Raw genomic sequence first — 16,345 nt, 5'->3', positions numbered from 1 at the left:
AACGTGTCCCCCAACGCTCCCTGCATCAGATACTGGAGACTGCAGAACGATGGACAGTGCATGTACTCGTGAGTGGTAAGTAAGCAGGTCCAACCGAGGAAACCCCCACATCCTGAAAATGTGATGGACCACCTCCGGATGAAGACGCCACTCATGATCGACCGAGTACTGCCGACTGAGACTGTCCGCACGCACATTCTCCGGGCCAGATGATTCGCAATCACAAAAATCTGATGGTCGTGAGTCCAGAACCAGAGTTGCAGAGCCTCTCTGCAGAGACGATACGACCCCACTCCTCTCTGTTTGTTTATGTACCACATTTTGGTATTGACGTCCGTCAGGGCCTGAACTGATTGACCACGAAGGGAGGGAAGAAAGGCCTTGAGAGCCAAACGTATCGCCCGCAGATCTAGAAGATTGATGGGAAACAATCTTTCCTCTGGAGACCAAAAGCCCTTGACCTCCAGATGAGCTCTCCACCCTAGAATGGAGGCATCCGTTAGCACTCTGGCTACCAGAGGAGGTTGAAATGGCTTCCCTTGAGACAGGTTGTCTGAAACACTCCACCATAACAGCTCCTTTGCCGTATGTCTGGAGATTCTGACCACCTCCCTGAGACCTCAGTTGTTTTGAAACCACTGCCTGCGGAGGCACCAGTGGAGTGCCCTCATGTGCCAGCGTGCATGGTTGACCAACAGTATGCAGGAAACGAACAGACCAAGCAGGCTCAAGACCTTCAGGACTGGAACAGCCGCTCCATCTTGGAAAATTGGAATCATAGCCTGTATGTCTTCTAGAATCATCCGAGGAGGCGGGAAAGAATGACTCACAGTAGTGTACAGTACTGCCCCAACGAACAGGTTGCGCTGAGAGGGCACCAGTTGAGATTTGGGTACATTTATTGAAAAACCCAAGTTGAACAACAGCTGTGTTGTTACCTGCAGATGATGCAGCACCATCTCTGGCGACTTTGCCTTGAGCAGCCAGTCATCCATATAGGGGGAAACAGGAATCCCCGATCTTCTGAGATGTGTCACTACCATCGCCATCACCTTCATGAAGGCCCGTGGAGCAGATGTAAGACCGAACCGAAGGACCGCAAACTGGTAGTGTTGAGATCCCACCGTAAAACTAAGATACTCCCGATGCAACTTCAGGATGGGAATGTGAAAATACGCATCCTGTAAATCGATCGACACCATCCAGTCTTCCTGCTGCAGTGCCAGAAGAACCTGAGCTAGGGTCAACATCTTGAATTTCTCCTGAGGTAAAAATTCAAGATCCTGAGGTCTAGGATCGGTCTCATTCGCCCGTCCTTTTTGGGATCAGGATTTACCAGGAGTAGCATCCCTGACCCCTTTCCTGCTCCAGAACAATCTCTATTGCACATCTCTGTAGTAAAGGCAGAACCTCTTGTTGCAGGAGCAACAGATGGTCCTCCAAGCACCAGCTCTGGCGAGGGGAGAAAGGAGGGGGAAACTCCTGGAAGGGAAGGGTGTATCCATTTTCTACGAGATCCAAAACCCAGAGATCTTATGTAACAGATCTCCAATTTCGCAGAAAATGGGGCACCCAACCTCCCACGGGACCAACATGCTCCAAGATGGGGGATCTAGAGCTGCTTCCCTGTGGTACCAGTTGAGGGAATGGGAGAGGAGGAGGAGGAAGAGACTTGCTGGCGAGCTGAGCCTCGCAGGCGACCTCTACCTTTCCCTCTGTATGATCTATACAGAGGATTTGCCAGTTGTTGCTGCTGTTAGGCTCAAAAAGAAGTAGCCTTGCCAAATCTTCGAAATCTACAGTAACCAAAGCCTCTAGGTTGGGACTGCAGACCCAACGATCTAGCTGTGGCCCTACTATCAATAAAGCGCTGCAGCGCTGTGTCTGCTTTGGTACAAACGAGGTGAGAGCCATCAAAAGGGAAGTCCAAAAGGGTGGCCGGCACATCTGGAGAAACACCAGACCCCCTTAGCCAGACGGGCCTCCTTGTTGCCGCTGTGTCAAGCCCAGATTGAATGACATGACGGGCCGCAGCTTCATTGTCCGACAGAACCTCCGCAAAATGGCCCTGAAAACGTAGGAATCACTTCCTTTGCCGAATCCATCATAGCATAGTGGCCCAGTAGGCACATTGCATTTGTGGATTTTAAAGGCCATACTGGCTGAGGAAAACACCTTCTTAGCTGATTGTTTCATCCTCTTAGATTCCCTATCTCCAGGCGTGGATGGAAAAGAGCCAGTAGACTGCTTTGTAGAGGATGATGCCTGAACTACTAAGCTCTCAGAGGATGGATGTGCAGATAAAAAGTCAGATCCCCAGGCACTACTTTGTACCTTCTCGCCACTAATCTAGACACAGCAAGGGAAGTCATAGGCACAGAAGAAGGAGAGTGAAGAACCGCTGTCAGGATGTTTGACTTGATTTCCACTGTAGGCAACTGCAAGTCCAGTAGATCAGCCGCCTTCCTCGTGATTGAATGGTAAAAAGAGACCTCCTGCGAAGCAAGGCCTTTCTGAGAAGAGGGTTCCCACTCTGGAGACATATCTAAACCACTAGCCTCCTACAGTCCCTCAAACTCTTGTATTGGATCAATAATCTCCCCTTCTTCAGCCTCTACATGTTGCCCTGGTATTCTTCCTCCTCTAGTAGCCTCTGTTCCTCCCTTCTAGATCTCTCAACGAAGGTATTGGCGTCGGTGGTGCCAGACGCGCACCAGTGACTTCGGGGCCGTCATCGATGGAGGCTCCACAGGGATAGCTGAAGGCGCTGGGTCTGGCCGAAACGGTGCCGGAGCCAGACAGCTCCGGAGAATACACCATTCTTCCCTCCATTGCATCGGCATCTAGTACCTTGACGTCGGGAGAGGCCAACTTCCTGGGGTCATCAGCATGAACGGCACAAAAGGTGCCTATGCAAAATGAGGTGGCAAGCCTCAAAGGTTGAAAGACAGTGGTCCCATGGGGCCAACAGGCACAACAGTAGGGTTAGCCGCCCTGGCAAACATGCCGAACATTGCATTGCAAAGGATCCGAACCTGGAGCCAGAAAGGGTGGGTACGGATCTGGTACTGCCTGTTCAGGGCCAACTCGAGGAGGCTGTAAAACTGGCTCTGGTCGCAGCGCTGGTGACACTGGGGTCGGAGGTGAAGACATTGCTTTCCCTTGGCGTTGGAGAACCTCTGGGAGTCGGAGAGTGTACCGGAGTCACCTGAGGAGAAGGGGAGGGTGATACTTCATCCTTTCTGTGTCGCCGAAGTACTGGGGACCCCGACTTCAGTGACTTACCCTTGGACAAGCGACGCCTGGACCCATGACGCCGCTTCCTCTTATGCTTCCTCAATGACTTCGAGGTGTGCGGAGTCGGGCCCTAGACTTCGATCTTCTTCGGCCCGTCTTCTGCTTCTTCGCCCTGGCCATGAACAACTTGGCCTTCCTCTCTTTAAGGGCCTTCGAATTAATGCGTCAGCATGACGAACACCCCTCAACGTCGTGGTCCGAAGAAAGGCAAAATAGACAATCATCATGAGGGGGCAGTGATATGACCCCCACATTCCCTACAAGACTTGAACCAGATGTCTTCTGAGCAGTCGTTGCACTGTTACAATTTCACCTCACAATCGGGAGGATCGAGCGGACGCTAAGGACAAAGGAGCTTTCCACCTTGTGTCACAAAGTGACCAACAGTGGATTACCCCCGTCCCCCTTCCCCCCTTGGGACAAGTTGTCTATCTGATTAGGGCTTCACCATTGGAAGCATTCTATGAAGTGAAGTGTGGCTTTCGCTACACTCACACAGTGGTAGCGTCTTACCAGCACTTGGTAAGAACGGAGCCCCCATTTATAATTAGGTCCTGATGAATGCCATGGACCCAACAGGGCCACTCCGGCAGAAACATGTTGACCACCCACAAGACGGTTAGGGGACACTAATTACCCCATTCACCGTCACATACATTTTAATATCATATAGTTTTCAGTCACATTAAAATTACCTCTGACTACTATAATGATTTTTAACCTCACTCACAATTTCACGGGCCCCCACTCAGTCATTTAGAAAGTGCATCCTTGTCGTCAAGTGCATGCCCGCCCTCTATCAAACGAAGGTTTTAGAGGGCGAGGACTGGTCAATGATGAAGCATGACACCAGGTGGTGTGTGAGACCAGTCCGTAACTTTTTGTGAGATGCCCACACTTACGACGTTCTTGTAACTCGTTTGGGTTATCACACTAGGAGCGGCTCTTTGTGGTAAACAATTTCAGGAGAACCTGTAACAATGAAACTCTCATAAATATAGAGCCTTGGAAAAAAAAGTTACACGTCGTTGGCGTGGAAAAAAGGGAACTGACATCAGCACACCGACGAGGACTTTTTATGGCTCCAATGACGTCAAGCAGGGTCGCGAGCGGAGCTGTTCCATTGTGACGTCCTAGTCAATGTGGGAGAGCTATGGAGAAAAGTTTATAGGGAGTTCACACTACTCCCACTCCCTAATAATAGAAAAAGGGTGGGAACTTCATGTCTATGCATCAAATTAATGATATTAGCCAATGAGATTGTGTTTATCTGTATGTCATGGGTATCGCAGTACTGTTTTCAGGTACTGAGGCAGTGTAAAATGCAGAAATGTCACTAACACCTTCAGGACACCTTTCTTATTTGGGCCTGTGAGCAAACTCTAGGCTCAAACTTTAAACAAAGCTACCACTTTATAGTGAGCGCAACTTATTCTGGATCCCACGGTACTCAAGTTGGACCAGGCACAGGAAGTAAACCTAAGCAGGATTCTTGTAGGACCCCTCTCATTGGTTCAATGGGTCCTGCAGGAGTACTGCAATACCCTATGGGAGGTCAAAAAATCAAATACAAAATTAAAACAGCCATTTAATTGGCCACGTGCAATATCACTCGAAAAAAGGCCCACGCCCTTTCGAAACAACATCAAATGATTTTGCTATCCACCATTACTAGATTGGCGTTAAACAGAGAGAGTTTGAAGCAAAAGCAATCTGAAGCCTACTCGGTCTCAGACCAAACTGCAGACCAGCAAACTTCAAGTGCATCACTCACCAGACCTATGCAAGGTACATTATCTGATGGTGAAAACATCATTGTTCTCCTAAGCACTCAAGCACTTCTACAATACCACAACAAGCAAGGCCAGTGAAGGAACCACTGGTGTGGCAGTTTTTCAAACTGCCAAATGGAAAAAAAAGATGCACAGGATCTTAAGTGCACTTCTTGCCAGAAGGTGCTGCATAGAGGGAAAAGCAGACAAAATTAAATGTGAACCACTGGAATGTAGAAGCACCCTGGGGCTATGTACCCGAACATCATAGCGTGTGCTGAGATGCAGAAGAAAGAGTGGTAGAAAGAGAACCATGACAATATGCAGCATTTCAACATATACAGCAGGCCCTGTCAAAGTTGTGGCATGTTGTGAAACTAAAAAAAAAAAATATGCCAGGGCCACAGAACAGCATCTCCAAACAGAATACAAAGACTTGCATAGAAAATCAAAGAAGTAATGAACAAGTTACTTACCTTAAGTAACGCATTATCTGGTGAAGACATAGTCTTGCCGCAGATTCCTTAACTTTTGAATCCTCTCTAGGCGCCAGACTGGATCCGTAAATTTTTCAGCCGCAGCACCTTCAAGGACCCTGGTTTCTCGCACCAGTGGTCAGTGTCCTTATTCGGTTTGCTTTATGGTGTGGTATGTCTTTCAAAACAAGCCCTTTTTCTGGGTATTACCATGTCTTTCTTTAAAACTTTGTACCTTTTACTAACAAAAATGCTTCTACCCTTTTTTGACACACTGTTTCCACAGCCAGTTCCTATGGTGGCTCCACGTGTGGCACGGAATCTGGTCACAGAAGAAACTGATGTCAGTGCGTCGGAGGTTCTCTTATATGGACTCCGGTGACATCACTGCCGTGACGTGGACGATGTCGATACGGAGTCGCGCGATGCCATCAGCCGACATGCAGAGGTGCTGCTGCCGAAAAATATCCGAATCCAGTCTGGCGCCTAGAGAGAATTCAAAATTTAAGGAATCTGCGGCTAGATTTCTCTATCAGATAAAGAGTTTAAAACATACCTAAAAATTGTCCAAAAGCGTTAGCTGAAAAGTGCAAAAAATATAAAACAGAAAAGTGAAAAAACCACGCACAAACACACAAAGGCAGCGTCCACTCTCCTACACACAACAGTGCACTGTATGCACACAGGGACTGGTTGCATTAAAAGGCTATGTTCATCAGTGGGTTGGTTGTCAATGGTGGGCTGGGCGCTGGACACAGCAGAACAAGCTTTGCATAGCTTTGAATTGCCTGCTTATGATAAAAAATACCCTGAAATTCACAAAACAAGGTTACAATGATGTGATAGCTAGGTACGGAAGACAGACGTAAATTATGTTAAAAAAAAAAATCACAGACAAAATACAGGTTAAAGTGACGCAATAGTTAGGTATGTAAAAAACACGACGTTATAGTGAGGTATGTAAAAAAACACATTAACTTACACAGGAAAAAAACAAAGAATTTCACTGAAAAAACAAATTTAAAGAACCAGGCCAACAGCATTTGGGATAATTCTTGGTGGCCTGCTTCTTTGGGCCCTGTCTCAAAGCCCCAAACAGTAGTGAAGAATCTGAATTTACTGTTTCATGACGCCCTTTCAATGAAAGACAAGGTTAATGAGGTGTGAGGAAGTTGCTTTGATATTTTGGGCGTACTTCATAGAATTTTTTTATTTGATTCCGACTCACTTTCTCAAAGCTACAATCCAGGCAAACATCACTAGTCGGCTTGACTATGGTAATCCTTTATATGTAGGGATGGTAATTATCTTTTTACCCGCTTGCAAAGCATTCAAACATGGCTGCACGTTTGATTTGCAACCTTCCCACTAGGTCCCTAACATTGGGCATCCTCTTCATTGGCTGCCCTTGCACAAGAGAGCTGTTTTAAAATTGCTCTGCCAATTGCACGGGGCAGTTTATTTCACCGGACCTGTGGCCATGAGAAAAAAGAATCTGTTTCAATAATCCCTCTAGAGCACTTAGATCATCAAAGCAGGCCATCATCCTTCAGAGGCGCATCAGTAGGGTTAGTATCAAGGGACTCTCCTTTACTTACTTGGCAGCACCCCATTGGACTGCTCTACCACTTAAACTGCAACAAACCTCTGATTTTGTGGCAGTTCAGAAATTATTGAAAATCTGATTTTATGGGGTTGTTGTGCCCTGCTCTTGTTTTGCCCTTTTTCTTGAATCAAAACTTGTTCCATCTCTGAGAGGTCCACTTGGGGATGAATGGGTGCTTTACAAACATTAATAAAAAGTCGTGTGACAGTTGGGTAAGACAATTTCACAAAAAGTTATGTTTAAAAAATAAAAACAATGAAATCTGCCAGTGACAGTTCAGTGAGCTAACTATATAGGTTGTGCTCACTGCTTTTAAACCTGCATATTACATCATTCATGACATGTTTAATAACATCATTGATGATATCACTGAAGACATTTATCACTGATGACAGCATCCAAACTAATAGCCCTCAAACAACTGTATAAACTGCTAGATCATTTTTTTAAAAGCAGACAGTAATGGGCCCACAATTCTATACAGCATTTATTTAATATATGTACGTGAGCATGTACAAAATAGAAATAGTGTATTCGTGGACACAGTCAAATTAAGTATGGTAAAAGTTATATGGTGGACATTTTTGTGATCAGTAAAGTTTGAAATGCAAGTAATCCTTTATTTGAACAAGGTAGAGATTGACCAAAATTACTGTGATTTGCACACACGTTTCTTATGGGTAGTGGCTTAAATCAAAGGCCTGTTACTAAAAATATGTAAGTGAATGTAAAGTGTCTACTTCCAATACACTGAGCTGTTTATTTCTGTGTAGATGTTAATGTTAAAGAGCTGTCTTGGATTGCTATAACAATTTCTTCATAAAGTGGAGATTAATAACATTCAGATATTTAGAGCTAGAATGTAATTGAAGATTTTGAGACATTATACACTGTTGCAAAAAGTATAAGGTATGACTGACTGACTTGTAGTCAAGTTAGAATTTAACTATCACTATAAGCATTGTTCTAATAGTGTGAACGATTCTACTCACTTCAGGAATATGTGTATTGTTTTTGACCAAACTACGAAAATTTGTCCACAGTGCCTCGCTGCAAATGCCTGACCAATGAGTAATGCATAGATATGAAGGTGTTGACTTCAATTCTATGTCAAGTTGATGTATTTGACAGGTACATCTTACTAAGGTAAAAAATGACTAAATACTCTGGAACGGTATTCAAGGTTTAATGAATAGCTCAAGATATTAATGTGTACAGGGATATAATATGTCTTACATACCTGAATATCAGTTTAAACATTTCACAGATATTCTTCATGCCCTGGATGTAGCGAAAGGTTATGTCCATTAGCACTAGGGAGGTAATACAAAATAGGGTCTAGTTGTAGCTTGATGAATACCTTTCAGTGTGAAAAGCGCAAACTTTCATATCTAGTTGATGAAATTAGTGATGTCATTAATGATGTAATATGAAACACGGACCTCGAGAAATCTACTTGCCCACTCGTTATGACAAGTCAGATTTTATCAGGATGAGCTGTTTTACCGTCTACTGGCCTTTTCTGTTCAGAAAGTGAATGAGCAATAAAGATATCCATAGAAAATGTCAGCTTATGTCTTCTAAAAAATTGCAGATTTTTTTATCTTGGATATTGGTGTTTACTTTTCTTTTTCTAGAAGGAAAGTTAAAGGGTTTTATAAAGTGAACTCTTTGACAATCGTGCTAAATTTAAATAGCTTGTAAAGGAACTGTACAAATATTTCAAAATATTTTTCAGTTGTAAGGAAAACTCTTTTTTTGTAGTTCTGAAGTGAGATTGAAACAAAGATTTTAATAGCATCAAAGCAAATTAGAATACTTTACTTGGTGATGTTCAAATAATAAATATTTGTTCAAACACATTTTCCACACATTAGTTTGTACATGATATAGTTTTATCAGTAACACTGGCCGTGAGTGAGCAAATCTGTTGCCATTTCAATTTAACATGTCTGTTAACGACCGTGTGCTACCACATCATGCTTTAGTAATAGATTTATTAAAAGTGAGAGTTTTTAAATAAGAACTGAGAAATATTCTTGTCCTGATTTCAATGCTCTTAGTGAAGTAAGAAGCATTAGGGTTTATGCGTACCCTAAATGTAGGCTACTCTTTTTTTTATTATACTGAAGCAAAGGTTTAGTCCATTCTTTTGTGCAGCAGACATAGTGAACTTCTATAGTTGTAGGTACTCTCTTAAGTGATGATGAAAAAAAGGCAACTCATTGAAATAAAATATTTGCTGAGGATCACACATTTTGAGACACATTTATAGGTCAAACAGATCATTCAAGTCACTAGATCTGCAGGTCCGGTAACATTTTCTAATTTTTTTGATCAATGATGTGATTTAACATGTCATGAGTGATGCTGTATGTGAGGTCACACACAGTACATGGTGAAAGTGCAAGTTGTACTTAGCTCATTGAACTATAATTAGTGACTACAACATACACACACATATCTATATATATATATATATATATATATATATATATATATATATATATATATATATATATATATATATATATATATAAATGTATACACACAATCACACACACATATAAAATGTAACTTTATGTGAAGAAAAAACTAGAATTTCACACAAAAAAACACACGGTTAATGTGACGTTTTCGTTAGTCCTCGTAATAATATATATCATTTTAAAATGTAAAAAAAAGCCAAGAAATTCACCAGTTATTCTTTACTGAGGTAACTATAACTTGCAGCCTTACCATGCACTGCTTATGACCTCACATATTACATTACTCATGACATGTTAAATGACATCATTGATGACATCTCAAATAACATCGATGACATGACTGATAACACAGTGGTCATATAAGGCATTACTGAGTGTACATGTGTATTTTGATAGCATGGAAATAGCATAAGTACGGAACACAAGCATGATTGTGCATGTTGAAAGTCAAGAGCTGCACTGTTAACAAATCACTAAAGCTTGCACTGCAAGTATTACTCCCTGTTATACAAGATAAAAGCCCAGCACTCCTAATGCAGGTGGGAAGCTATGTTTGAAAGTAGATGGAGGCTAACAGCCCCCCCTGAAAAGAATCGATGAACCCCTGAGGGACCAAAAGAGCTGTGTTGTGTCCCACGGTACTTCACAAGGAGGGCTGTGCAGGGTTTCGCAGCACTATATATATTTTTTTTTTTATTTGGCAGCATGTTGCCTCAAAGACCCACACACACAAACCCTACCCAGCTCCCCTAACAAAGCTCAGGGGATCAGGGTACCCTTACCCTGCTCCCTTATTTGCTTCTGCTCCAGATATGCTTTCTAAGGCGCAGAAAGAAAGGAACTAACATTCACTGATGTAAGTACGCAGAGGTGGCACTTATATGTGCTCTGCTCCGTCGCTTCCAGAGTGGAACGAAGCCTACCCCGAGCCACAAAGTTCCACTTATTGGTACATGGGAGCACTGCTATGAAAAGTTTCAAGATTCAGTCTGGCACCTGGGAAATATTCTTAGAATAAGTAATCTGCGTCTGGAAGTATTCATCAGAGGGGCGTGGCCAACAAGGCCAAGATGGTGGACGCTTCTTTCTGACCATCTCACAAGAGTGACTGAAATCCTTAGTGCTGGCGGGGACTTCAGGACGCATCCACCCTACTCTACACTCCCCACAAAGCGGAGAAGACTTTTGCCCCAAATGCAGACTTTTTTGTTAGTAGTGACCCCGGCGTTTGGGACAGTCGTTGAGCCTGGTTGTGAAGGGCCCCAGTGGAATCTTAAACACACAGGCCATGACCCGCTCACATCCCACTGAGAGACAATGATGCGGCAGACCTCGGGGTAATTTGGCAAAGCTGTGCGGCCTACATGATCTTACGGATGTCAGCGCTTCCCCCTCACACCAGAGGCATGGAAAAGACTCACCTGCACTGGGCCCCAGGAGTCTCTAAAAGCGGTGCTTTCGGGATCCAGGGACATCGCGCTACACCCTTCTGATGGGGGCTAGGTAACAGTATCACATGACGACTTGCATTCAGGGCTGCCCCACTGATTGCCTTTTGAGGGAGTGCATGTTCCACCTGCCTCCCCTCTTCACTCTGGGACTTTGGCCTATGCCCCACTCTGGGGCACTACTGCACGCCACCTGCTCCCTCTCTTAGACTGTCTAGCCTTCTCCACCATCCCTTTGAACGTGTCCTGGCTCCTCATCATACCCACCCCCCATTCACTTAGTACCATATGCGGGATTGGGGGGGCAACCGGGACAGGCCAGGGCAACGTAATTCTTTATGGCCTGCACATACTGTCCGCGACCAACCCTGCCCTTGTCTTGACGCAGCACTTGAACCGGTGGTTGGGACACTGACAGAGAAGACCCTTGGACCCCGAACAATATTCCATCTAGGCCACCATGGGCTGCAACAAACCCTCCACCTTTCTGTCGCAGGCTAAAATTGACAGCTACACTTACCCACCACGACCTCCCAGGGTTCCTTGACTCCAATGGACAGCCCTGTCTTGCCTCCAAACCCTGCCTTTACCAACACTATCCTACACGCCATCCAAGCCTCCCGACCCACCTTAGAAACCAAAATTGGGAGGGTGGGAGTGCAGGTCTCCTTCCTTCGCCTGGACAAGGGGGTGTGGTGGAGTGGACAGTTATGGAAACAGAGGGCCATGTGTCTGCAGTGAAGTCAAGGAACTCAAGTCGACGGTCCACCGCCTTTTGACATCTGTGGGCCGGTAGGCTAGGGCTAAGTATGCCAAGGGTCGTTGTAACTTATGCTTTGTGAGATTCTCCGAGGGAGCAGAAGAACAGTCTCCTGAGCAATTCCTGGAAACGTGGCTGACCTTTTGCTTGTCCACCTCCTCCTAGTCCAATTGCTTTGTGGTGGAGGTGGAATGGGCACCACAAAGCAACGGCCCTTCAATGATAGCTAAATTACAAAACTATCAAGACCAGGACACAATTCTTCGGGAGGCCCGCAAGCTTAGTGACCTCCACTAACAGGGCAGATGCGAGATGATATTCCCGGACTACACCCGTGCGGTACAACAGCGACATAGAACCTATGATAGTGTCAAGCAACAATTACGCTCCAGGGTAATCCACTACATGCTCCTTTTCCCCGTGCGCCTGAAGGTGCTTCATGACGTTAAATTGTGCTTATTCGAGTTCCCTGGGAGGCCCTCACATGGAGTATTGAGCTACTTCCTTTGAAATGCAACACCCTGCCCCCATGGGGCTCCGCGGGTACAGGAAGAAGGAACCCAGACTCCCCGCAGTAAGCACACAAGATCAATGTGCCGCAACTGCCAGATGTCCCAAAGACGCCCCTCTCTGGGATCTGCAGAAGCACCCACTCATCGCCCTGCATCACCCTCTTCAGCCACTGCCTCCCTGGTTGCCCAGGACCTTCCAAATTATGCCTGATCTGCCCTAGTGACTACAACCATACACTCTCTTATACTTACCGTCAGCACCACCATATCCTTTAATCAGCTCTGGCTCATTTGAGATGGATTGGGACTTGGAGGGTTTTCTTTCAATTTGTTCTCCACCTAGTTATTAGTTGTTGTGTATTGAGGCCAAAGATGCTTCTGGGGTGGAATTGTGGGGTGGGGGATGTCCTGTTGCAGCGCTCAAAGGTTTCAATGGTTTTGTTTTTTAATCAGTTTTTTTTCTTATTTTAGCTCTCTGCTACATCTTGTGCCCACCTCTCCTCTCCTACACCTTTAACAATCATCCGCTATGACAAATTCCAACACACAGCTTACTGCCCTCTCCTGGAAAGGTAGCGGCTTTCATCATAAAATCAAGCATAGGGCTGTCTTCCAATACCTTAAACACCACAATCAATCAGGGAATTGTAAGCACGCTACTCACCCGTGAGGTTCTCAAGGCGCTGGAGGGGGGGGGTCCGCAGATCTGTTTAGCCGAAGAGCCAGGTCTTGAGGGTCTTACTGAAGGTGTTCAGGGAGGGGGTGCATGTGATGTCTGCTGGTAGCTCGTTCCAGGTCTTGGCTGCAATGTGAGAGAAGGATCTTCTGCCTGCTTTGGCTCTGTGGATGTGTGGGGTTTCGGCCAGTGCGAGGTTGGAAGATAGGTTTCTATTGGGTATGTGGAAGTTGATTCTGTCGTTGAGGTATTTGGGTCAGTTGTTGTGTAGGCATTTGTAGGCGTGAGTGGGGATTTTGAAAGTCACTCTTTTCTCCACGGGGAGCCAGTGGAGACTTTGTAGGTGTTGACTGATGTGTTTGTGTCGGGGAATACCGAGGACGAGTCTGGCTGCGGTGTTCTGCATTGTCTGGAGTTTGCGGAGTAGGGATGTTGATGCCGGCGTAGAGTGCGTTTCCATAGTCCAGTCTGCTGGTGATGAGTGCGTGGGTGACTGTCTTCCTTGAATCAGGGGGGATCCACTTGAAGGTCTTGCGGAGGATGCAGAGGGTGTTGAAGCAGCTGGAGGTGACGGCGAAGAGACTACAGGCTTTAGAAACAAGTCTAGATTTATTCCAACCCAAAACATTCCAAAGGAGATTTTTGCATTTGAACGAACAATACTATCATCTATCATTAAAATGACCGCACCTATGGTCGAACACTTTGTAGAAAAATGCCAAAATGAAACACAATGCAAATGGACAGTTTTGGCGAGTTTTAAACCCTCAAGAACACTAACAGACATTGAAAACCTACTGTTGCGCAAAGAAGCATATTTAATTCTGAAATTTAATAGCGCAACAGTTGGCTTAAACAATATGACAGAATTGGCTAAAATCTAACTACTACAATTCCCATAATGCACTGGAATAATGCATCAAAGCCAGGGAGCTCAGATCGAGTCTCATGGTACTGCAAACCACAATACCCAAGATTCTAAGTATAAAGCCATCTTTGAGATGTCTCTAAGTGGAAATGCCACTGCCTCACTTTGAGAAACTAGATGAGAGCGAACAGATGAAAATTTAGGTAAGGCGCAGTTTACCGAGCCCCGTTTTCTAATCTATACAAGTTGACAAGCAAGAGTCATGCTTGATTGCACACTATACTCTGTTTTTCAGAGAGACGAGTAAATTGTTACAAACAACATTACCCAAGGACGAGTGTTTCGTTTAAAGGTACGTGCATATTTGTAATGAAACCACGAACACCGTGAGTAAATGTGTTTAGCGAAATGAACGCCTAAGTTCATTGAGCGTCATGCTTGCTTTTCAGGATAATTAAAGTTGCCGTACACTAAGAGAACTTCATTTCACTCTAACAAGGGAATGCAAAGTTCAGGTATGCTAAAAGCTTTTTAACCAGACTCATTAATGAAAGCTTAAGCTCCGATTAACCTAATGGCATGTCACTTTTCATATAGATACGAGGAACGAACTTGACAAATAGGCAGAGAAATGTATTGCCAAACACCGGCTGACGAAAATAGGTAGGCTGTTAAAAGCCGTTCGGTGCATTTTTGTGTCAGATCATCCTGCATATGTATAAAATGAAAATAACATCCTAAAATTAGGTCTCTTCTTTTAAACAGATAGGGAAACTCGAGCTGCCAGGAAAACACACTGCAGTCCAGGTATAAAAACTAGTGTATAGCTAAAAAGAGAAAGTTATTTTTCTTAAAAGAAGGGAGCTAAAAAATATCTGTTTTTTAAAAATATTTTTACACATCCTAATTTCAGATAAACAACAGTTCTGCCAAACAAAACCAAGAGCCCTGATGAGAGTCCATTTATTTGTTAAGAGTGACTCGAAACGCGATATAGGATAAGAACACGGAGGAATTATACATTTGGATTTTGTCTATATATAGAGGAAAAGTCCCATGTATCACAACATTAGTGTTTTCCCTGTGTTCCCTCATTCTTCCTTAATTTAAATGTTTAAGCATGTAACATCTTTTGAATGTCTACAAAATAATATGTGATTAGAAATAATATTTGGGTTGTGATGCTAAAGGCCACACAAGGTTATTAAGATAATAGGATGTATTGTTTATGATTTCTTCACTTATGTATGTTCATATTGTGTATCACATACTTATTATTTTTGTTGCTTAATGTTTTGTGAACCACATGCACATTAGTATTGTCTGCATATAGACTTCAATGTCTCTTCTGTTTTGAATATACTATAAAGACTTAAAAAAGATTAAAAGAAAAGGTATAAATAAAGTACCAGATCAAATGAAAATAAATAGTTTGGTCTAGCGGTAATTTAAGACGCCAAAAACTACACAGGTCCTGGCCCTTTCCCTTGTCATAGATACTTTCTAAAAATGGCATTTTCAAACACACAATTTAAAAAACAACCTTACCAAAAGATGTGTTATTACATTCTGAGTTCAGAGAGCCTAAACGTTATTTCTCTATATTGTCCCAGTGGGAAGTTATACTTGTAAGATGTTACAAAGTATTTCCCATTCTATCCTATGGGGCAGATAGCCTTTCAATAGTGAATAACGAAATTGGCAGTATTTCACTATCACGACATGTCACACATCAGTACATGACCTACCTTTCATATAAACTGCACCCTGCCCTTGGGGGTACCTTGGGCGTAGTCCACATGGCAGTTTAGAACTGCAGACAGACACTGCAGTGGGAGGTCTGAGATACCTTTTCAGGGCTACTCCTGTGGATGTCACAATCAGTACTGCAAGCCCTCTAGTAGCATGCGATTTACAGGCCCTGATAGAGGGATAGCACTCATCTAAGACACCCAATGAACTTGAGTAATACAGTAATTGAAGAAAAATGTTCCCCTAGGATTCATTGAAGTGCAAATTAAACATGTTGCAATAGTAACGTTAGCCAAAACAAGAATGTTTTCATATATAATAAACCACATCACCATGAATGCATCTGTGATTCAACTCTTGTTCCATATTTAATATATCCAAGATTACACAAAATAGTTTAAGCAAAGTAGGTGCTCCAAGTGACAGCGCAATGCAGATGCAGACGGATGAGTCAAAAACATAACACATTAAAGTGTAGGCATTATTTGCAAAATGTACAAACTGGGTCACACCCAAATTTGATAGATCAATATCATCAGAATTCAACACTGTTAGTAGTCAGATTTCGGTAGTCAGTCAATGAATGATGAGGATGAAACCCACAAATGTCAACATTTCAACTACTTATAGAAAATCCCATGGGGTCTTCATCAGGACAGATGTAACCTTGGTAGCAACCTACGAAAGAT

The 16,345-nt window shown here is 43.8% G+C and overlaps 1 protein-coding gene across 9 annotated transcripts in view; it reads right to left on the bottom strand.

Annotated features, from left to right (window-relative positions):
- Positions 1–16,345, bottom strand: part of CLOCK (clock circadian regulator) — a 2,260,868-nt gene that overhangs the window by 586,532 nt on the left and 1,657,991 nt on the right. The window lies entirely within an intron of this gene.

The sequence above is a fragment of the Triturus cristatus genome, chromosome 2_2, assembly GCF_964204655.1.
Source record: "Triturus cristatus chromosome 2_2, aTriCri1.1, whole genome shotgun sequence".
Taxonomy (NCBI): Eukaryota; Metazoa; Chordata; class Amphibia; order Caudata; family Salamandridae; genus Triturus; species Triturus cristatus.
Note: the sequence above shows the minus strand (reverse complement) of the source record. Positions and strands in the feature narration are given on the sequence as shown.